General features: G+C 35.7%; 1 pseudogene; it reads right to left on the bottom strand.

The window, feature by feature from the left end:
* Positions 1 to 974: 974 nt before the first annotated feature.
* Positions 975 to 7585, bottom strand: LOC143405720 (protein lin-7 homolog C-like; annotated as a pseudogene).
* Positions 7586 to 8539: the final 954 nt, after the last annotated feature.

The raw sequence follows: 8539 nt of genomic DNA, 5'->3' as shown, positions 1-8539 counted from the left end.
GATGTATAACTCAAGACTAGTGAGGTTAAATTTTTCTTCTTTCTTTCTGCTATTTCCCACCACAAACTAACTGGCTCATCTCTAGGCATGGAAAGACCAAACCATGAGAAATGTACTTAAATAAAAATCAATAGCCTTAAAAAAATTTGCAAGATGAGATCTGAACCTGTTTTGCATTTATACTTTTTGATATATTGTTGACTACAATTAGAAAGGGATATAATTATTAATGCTAATAGTCAAATTACATCCTCTTTCCTCACTGCTTAAATATTATGAAATACATATTTTAGGCGATGATTGTTTCAGTGTTCAAAACTCACTTTTATAAATCAGTATAAATGAATACCCATTATACATGTTCAAATAAAAGCAAAAAACTTCCAATATGCTGTGTTATTATCTACAATTGATTATATATATATTATGTGTATGTACAAAGTACAAAATGCAGCAATGATGTTAACAATGACAGGGTAATGAAGTGCTGTAAGTGAGACTGCCATATTTAATTTCTTGGAAATCTGTAAAGAAATTTCAGAGGTTAAAAAAAATATAGTAAGCAAAAAAAAAGTTGGAGAACTGTTAATTTTTAAACAAGTAGCCAGATGAAGAAAACATTCTTCTTAAAAAAAGATTAAGAATGTAAAAGTACATTTTAATATTTAAAAAGCATTTTTAAAAATCTATAACAACTTTATGACAAAAATCTGCATTTGAAAAAGGTCTGTAAAAACAGCAGGACAGAATTGCCCTCAACACCTTTTACTTTTTCTTGTCAGAAAAAAGCGTATGCATCTTTAGAACCATAAATGATGTTAAAATAGGCATTTATAAAATGGCAAGGAGGATTTCAAGGGAAGTTTGTATTTTTTGTTTTTGTTTTTTACAATTATTGGCATGTGGCCATTAGTAGGCCACAAGTAAAATTTCTCTAGCTAAAAAGCAAAACTGAATATAAAGTTTTAAATGTATTAGGTCTGTTGCCTGTGTTTTGCAGATCTCATTTTTTCAAAGTGTGATTCCATTTCTTCTAAGACTTTGGGTGTATACCGTACTACCAATTTAACCTTTCCTTGGGCTGCTTTCAGAAGTTCTACAGCTTTTTCGTGATGTTCCCCTTCAATGCTCTGGAAAAAGTGCACACACACAATTGATACTTAGGTTTTGAGAGTAACGGCAACTATAAATATTTAAAATTAAGTAAAGAGAGTCTTCATTGCATCAATTCACACAAGATTTGGCACATTCAGGGCGGTATAGCTATAGAGATACTGGATCCTTTCAATGCTAAATCTTGTTTTATCAGTGTGAAATCCAGTGATACATCAATTCTGCTTACAGTCTCGAAATCATTTTTTAAGTTCCAAGTAATTAGCATTTCAATATACATGTCTTATTACTGCACTATGTCAGAATTTAATCAAGAAACTGCCATTCTATAAAAGTAAATATGATGGTACATTTCTAATTTAGTATACTGTTTTAACTATTGAAGAGTTTAATTATGTAATAAAAATCCCACTAAGCACTGGTAATTTACATTGAAGGGATGCAGACCACTTTTAGAGTGCCTTAAAAAGATCATTGGGCTGGGGAGAGAGCTCAGTGATAAAGCACTTGACCAGTATGAGCAAAGCTCCCGATTCAATCCCCAGAGCTGCATTTAAAAAGAAAGAAACAAACAAAAAACAACCACTGTCCTAAACAGTACTGCCTAGCATTCACTTAAAGCATTCCTAAACTACAAACTTTATTAATCCCTTGCACTGGTATCTTCTGTTTCTACAATCCACAGGCACACCCAAGTGGTCACAGAACATTACTGCAAATATAAATAAAATTCATCCTCACCACTCCATTAACAGAAAGAAGTTGATCTCCTCATTTGAGGCCCCCATGCCTATCAGCTATTCCACCTGGAATTATTCTAGATATATAGATTGGAGAGTTTTGTTCTTTGCTTCCCATAATATTGAACCCAAGACTCTCTTCTCTTTTGGGTAGTTCAACAACTCAGGATGAGAATGTCCTTCACTGGTAGCACAGTGACAGTAGCCTGAAAGAAAATTTTACATATTTAAAATATATGACCTTTGTTTACTTCAGTTCTTTCATCTCTTTTTTAAAAATACCTTTTTTGTTTTATTTTTGGGCAGTGCTGGGGATTAAACCCAGGGACTCATACATGTTTAATAAACATGTACTCTAACACTGAGGTATATCCCTGACCTATCTAACTACTTTTGAGGCATGTATAACACACACACACACACACACACACACACACACACACACATACACTTAATCAGAGCTTTCCAGTTATAAATAGCAGCTGGATTCATCTTGACAAACTCATGCTGCATGAAATTCAATTTCAGTTCATAATCCCCCCTTTCCTCTCTTCTCCCCAATCTCCTTGACTTTCTTTGGCTAGTCCATTCATTTATATTTGACTGATTCTTTTTATTTATACATAAAGATGAAATTCCCTGTGGTATATTTATGAATGCATGTAACATGATTTTTAAAGAATTCATTCTGCATTGTGAGGCACATTTTTGATGTATGGGTATTCACAAATTCACTGGTCATTCTGAGAGGCTAAGCAGAGGTTTTTAAGAAATGTAAGCGGAGGCTGAGACACGAGGATTGTGAGTTCGAAGCCAGCCTCAGCAACAGCAAGGCTCCAAATAAAATACAAAAAAGGGCTGGGGATGTGGATCAGTGGTTGAATGCCCCTGAGTTCAATATCTGGTACCCCTAACCCCCCAAAAAGAAATAATAACTGAAAAGAATACATACTCCAGGACTATGTATGAAACAGAATTTTTTAGCACACTCTCATCCATTGTCTAGAATATTTGTGTAGTTCCATGTGCAGAACTTGACAAGCAGGCTTGCTGGGCACATTAAACAGGAATATTCTACCCTAATTCACTAATAGTCCGGAGCTTCAAGGCCAGATAGCCTGGCATTTGTGTAAAATACACCATACCTATAACAACCCACACAGAGTTGTCCTTATATATAGTCATTTTGGCTGCTATATTCTTTGTATACTCTTTGTACCATACAGAAAATAAGTAATACATCAAGAATTGTCTCTATATTAAGAAAAGCAGGCACATGTATAGCCAACATGAATATTTTTTGTTGCTCTAGCAAACTATCTAATTACAAGTAAAAAAAACCCACAGAAGATTTAATGGAGCCATATCCTCTTTAAATTCTAACACAAAATTAAGATTTTCCTGTGTCATTATGTTTTTAAAGTTAATCAAGGAATCTGGTACCATTTTTTCATGCTGAATCAGGGTACATGAACAAAGGTGCAAGGGGTAAGAAGAAAATCAAGAGTTATTTGAAGACCCAAAAAAGCTCTCATTTCCTACCTAACAGAACTAAGGCTCAAAAACGAAATAAGCTGTGAAGGTTATACAACTCGGGTATAAAAACTAAATTTCTATTTTCTATTCTGATAAACTATATTCACAAGTTTTAAGTATTTGTATTCAATAGAGAATCCAATCTCTCCTTTTGGAAACCAGGAACTCAGTCAAAAATAATCTGCAATGATTAAGTCTAGTATGTCATCTACTACTCGCATTAACATATCTACCCAAGTAATACACAATGAAATAATGTATTATGAGGGAAAATCTGGTATGGAAAAGCACACAAACTCCATCTTCAGCACTGAAGAGGTAGCCTACTCCTGACATTATACCATATTTGCAGAGCTAGGGTAAAGGACAAATCAAATAACCCTATTCTACCATTTACTATTTGTGCGGTGGTTTGAGACAAATAATCTAATCTTGATACTTCCTCTTCAATGAGAAATTCATCCTCAATTATAAAATTGATGCTATTTTACATGTAAATATGTTGTATAATAACACAATAATGTATTTCACATGTATATTAATAATGTATGTGAGAGCATTTTTAATGCCTTATCTAAACTACATACAGTAATAAAAATGTTCTACTTCTCAGTACTTGGAAAGCTTGGTATAATTTGAAAGATATTATGTTAGCTTCTAAAATAAGCTTATTATGAATATAATAATTGTATATTTTCAACCTTTAATTTATGAAGAATTCTCACTTTTGGCAAATAAACAAATTTACCTTTGCAGTTGCATTATCTCTCACTTCAGGACTGCTACTGATATCTACAGTTTCATAGACATGTTCATATACCTGCAAAACATAAAAGTTGTTATATTTTAAATCTTGGGATATATCATGTTTGATTTCTCTGTGAAGTTAAATGTATTAACTTTTAATCATATTTACTCACCTCTCTTATAGTATTGCAGAACTCACTTTGAAGGACTCTTTGTAAAGCCTGAAGTTTCTGTTGTGGTACCTCTCCACTCCTTTGTAGTTTTTCCAACAATTCAATTGCTCTACAAATATCTAGAGTTAAACAAACAGATACTGATAGATAACTTTCTCTAAGGATTCTTGAAATGCCTATGTAACACTGTAGGAATTAGGATTAATTCCCCAAAGGACTAACAGTATGCAGAAAATAGAGGGGGTAAAACAAAGCATCTGTGTTTCTGTACGAGAAAGAGGAGATCATTCATGTACACATTGAGAACAGGAATGTAAAATCTGAGCACATTAAATTTTACAGATTTTAAAATTTCGCATGTTAAAGAAGTATAGCTAAAAAAAATAATTGAGAGACAGAAAAACTGAATATAAACTACTAAATGTCACAGGAAAGGACTGGGGCTCAGATGTGACAGAAATGTTAACTGCACTGCTTCAAAAAAAGCCAGTAGTAATATTGGGAACTATTTAAGCAATAAAAATTTACTTAATTATCATATTAGTAACCAAAGTACTGAATAGCAGACCACGTGCTAGTGAAATCACTGGTCATTTCCTAAAGATAAACATGATATATGCATAGATATGAACTATTTAATAACAGATCGAGTTAGTGGCTAGGACACATTTAAATTAAAAGTAAACTGAATAAAATTAACTGATTTGTTTTCAAGTTAGGATTGTTAACACAATGTTTTAATTCAGACAATTTCAACCAAATACGTAGTTTTAAAAATAAAACATAAAAACTAACTATGTAATTCTGTTCTTCATACTAGTTGTGAGACCTTAAACAAATTACTTAAACTCCTTGTGTCTCAGTGCCTTTCACTGTAAAATGCAAATAATACACCTTTTTCATAAAAGGCATTTGATGACCAAACCAAATAATATTTTTAAAGAGGCTTAGCAAACATAAATACAATGTTACACTGGCATCAGTCTTAAAAAATATTAAGGGGTTGCATGCATTTATACAAATCCATTAATAATGTTAGTCAATTGTCATTGAGAAGTGTGGGGATGTGTTTTATTAAGAAACTCTACAAGATTCAAAGTCATGTTCAACAATTAATGACAATATCAGTTTAATTTTTTTTCTTACCTGTTTTTGTACCTTTGTGAATTAAGTTTTGATGATTTAGAAAGCACTATCTACCCCCCCCCACCTCCCACTGCCATTACCAGGGATTGAACATAGAGCCTTAAACATTTGAGGCAAGCACTCCACCAATAAAATACATCCCCAAACCTTTTTGTTGTATTTTGAGAAAGGGTCTCACTAAGTTGCCAAAGCCGGCTTTGGACTTAGGATCCTTCTGCCTCAGTCTCTGCAGTAGCTGAGATTACAGAGATACACTACTGTGCCCAACTGGCACTCAGGATCTTGATTACATGCACTGATATTGTACTGTAGGATTACTGGGAGTTATTTGTTAACAGGGCTCTGAGATAATTTAACTTTCCTATGCTGCTGAATAGAACCACTTATAATTCATCCCTACCAAGGTGCTGAAGATTCTTCTGAAGAACTTAAAAAAAAATTCAACAAAAAGCAAAGATAACTGCCCAAACTAAATGCTAGGGAATGAAGTTCCACATTTTGTACTGCATTTAAAAATACAAGACTGCCACATTTTAGAATTCTACAACTAACTACCTTTAAAAGAAAAACACCTACTTCTGTTAGGACCAACAGATTTGTTCCTTTCTGCAAAGCACATCACCATTGTGCTCAGGAGAAAGATGTCACCTTTGTCTTAAGCCTATCTTAGAAAGTCTACTCAGAGAAGCTACTCTTCTGTTATAAAATTATGCTTCAATAAATGGCCTGATGGGCTATAGAGAAATAATCTTATTTATAAGAAAAGACTTCCAAATGAGGAACACCATAAGGAGCAACCTAACAATCATATGTGCACATTTGTTTGTGGGAAGGGATAAGGAAAGAGGCTTTTCTAAATACAATTCTAAAAATGTATCTTCTTCTTAAAGAAGAATATTGAGACTATAATTTCAAATGATAATATGTGCAAAATAACTTTAATCTACATTTTATACTGTTTACCAACAGTGCTAAATTTTTTTGTGGTACTTCTTGACTGATAATTTTTAAGTCAGGCAAGTTATACACACCTGTAGTCCTGACTACATGGGAGGCTGAGGCAGGAGGATCTCAATTTCAAGGCCAGCCTGAGCTGAGACCTTATCTCAATAAAAAATAAGGAGGGCTGGGTATATAGCTCAGTGGTAAAGTATCTCTGGGTTCAATCCCCAGAACACGGTAACAAAACAGAAAAAAAAAGAAAAAAAGAAAGAAAGAAAGAAAGAAAAGAAAACCTTCAAATGCTTGTGTGTCAAAAGCATGTTTGAATTGTCTGAAATAAAGGATTTGGGGAAGACAATGGAGCGTTCAAAATCTTAATATCTGTATTTTCACTAACTCTCTGGTCTGTAACTACACAGCAAACTAGGTTTTATATTTGTTAACAGTTTCCTTCAAGAAGCAATCAACTAATCACAGTTTGCAATTGTAGGGTGTGTTTAAAAAAAACATATATGATCATACCTGCCAAGTGTTTTACAATCTACCACTACTTCACATAAGTTACATAACAAGCTTTCCAAGATCAAGTCAGTAGGATTGTTTTGAAAAGCATCCTAGTGCCTGAGAGGGGTACCAATGCTAGGAAATACCAAATTATGAATGCAAGGGAGGCTGTGGTAAAAGTAAGGAAGAAGGGAGGGCGAGTTCATGTGGAAAAGTGCTGTGTGTCCGGATATTGTGCAATATGTGGGTGAAGGCAAGCCCACTAGGTTTGTGCAAGTGTATGTACAACGAGTGTAGACAATCCGAACAGGGTGTGTGACATGTGTTGTTCTGGTTTACAGATCCCTAAATGCCTCATCTGCTGGGCCCACCCAGAGGGTGCTTGTGCGGCGTATGTCGGAACGTGAGCAGATTGTAATTAACTGTGCTACGCCCCGGAACAGTGCGTGTGAACACACAGGGGTCTAGCGAACAGTCAAAAAATCATAATCACCCTCCACCGTGTGAATGACAGCGACGTCAGCGGCCACCACGCAAGGAGCAGGCAGGTTCAGAGTCTGAGCCTGGGCAACCTCTCCTTCTCTCCAGTGACACCGCACTTCCTCATCCTTTCCACCCACCTCGGTCGGGACATCGGCCTCACTCACCTCTCTCCAGGAGTACCGGTTCTCCCAGCGCTGCCATCTTCTCCCTTAGCAATACAGAACGACAGGAAATGACGAAAGAGAAGCTGCGGTAGGCGGAGCCTAGCGAGAGCCGGAAGGGCGTGGGTCGACATGTATCTCGAGATCAGGAAGGACAACCGCTCACACCTCAAAGTACTTTACCGGGTACCGTTTCGTAGTGTGGGTTGAGACTGTCGTTCTTGCAGTCGCCAGAATCTCGGATTCCCAGGCCTCCCAGTTTGAAAAGAACTTTTCCCTGGCCTCCTGCTCCCTGCCCTGGCTTCGCGCCTTTCCCACCGCTTGGAGCCGTTTGTAGATGAGTCACACTCCGTGGATTCTACTTCCAGGATTGTGGACTGCTCACTTACCCCTTTTTGGCCTCAGTTTATCCATCTGTGAGACAAAAGTTCCTATCTCCAAGGTCTTTTAAAATTCCTGAATGCCAAGATTAGGTGACAGTTAAGTGTGTACATGACATTATGAATTCTTGGTTCTGGCAGCCTTACTTTAACTTTAAAAAGCCAAAGCTTGAATCTTACTCATATCTGCAAGTACAAAGAAAATGGGCCATAACTGGGTAAGGGAGGAAGAAAGGCTTTAGTGTACTGTACAGTAACAGTCTTAAGAAACTGATTCAGAATCTTATGTAAATATAAAAGACTTATCATATAATAATACTATTTAGGGCCACTTTTGAAATTTTCATGAGCCAAGAAAAATTGCTTTTTTGCCCCATATTTGGATTCTACTGACATATCCAAGCCCTTAGTTTGTGTTGATGTTGTTAGATTCTTTCACATTTAAGTTTTAAAAACTTCATAACCATGTCGTTTTAATAATCTGGTTGCTTCTGGCCTGCTCTTGCCATTCAACTTCAACACTTTGTTCTAATCCATTTAATGTCCCCATCAGAAACTTTGGTTTCTCTATTCCCTATTTCTCAAGTCTTATGTACTCTGACCCTAACTCATCC

Source organism: Callospermophilus lateralis, chromosome 8, assembly GCF_048772815.1.
Source record: "Callospermophilus lateralis isolate mCalLat2 chromosome 8, mCalLat2.hap1, whole genome shotgun sequence".
NCBI classification, from domain to species: domain Eukaryota; kingdom Metazoa; phylum Chordata; class Mammalia; order Rodentia; family Sciuridae; genus Callospermophilus; species Callospermophilus lateralis.
This window is presented reverse-complemented; position numbering and strand designations above follow the sequence as displayed.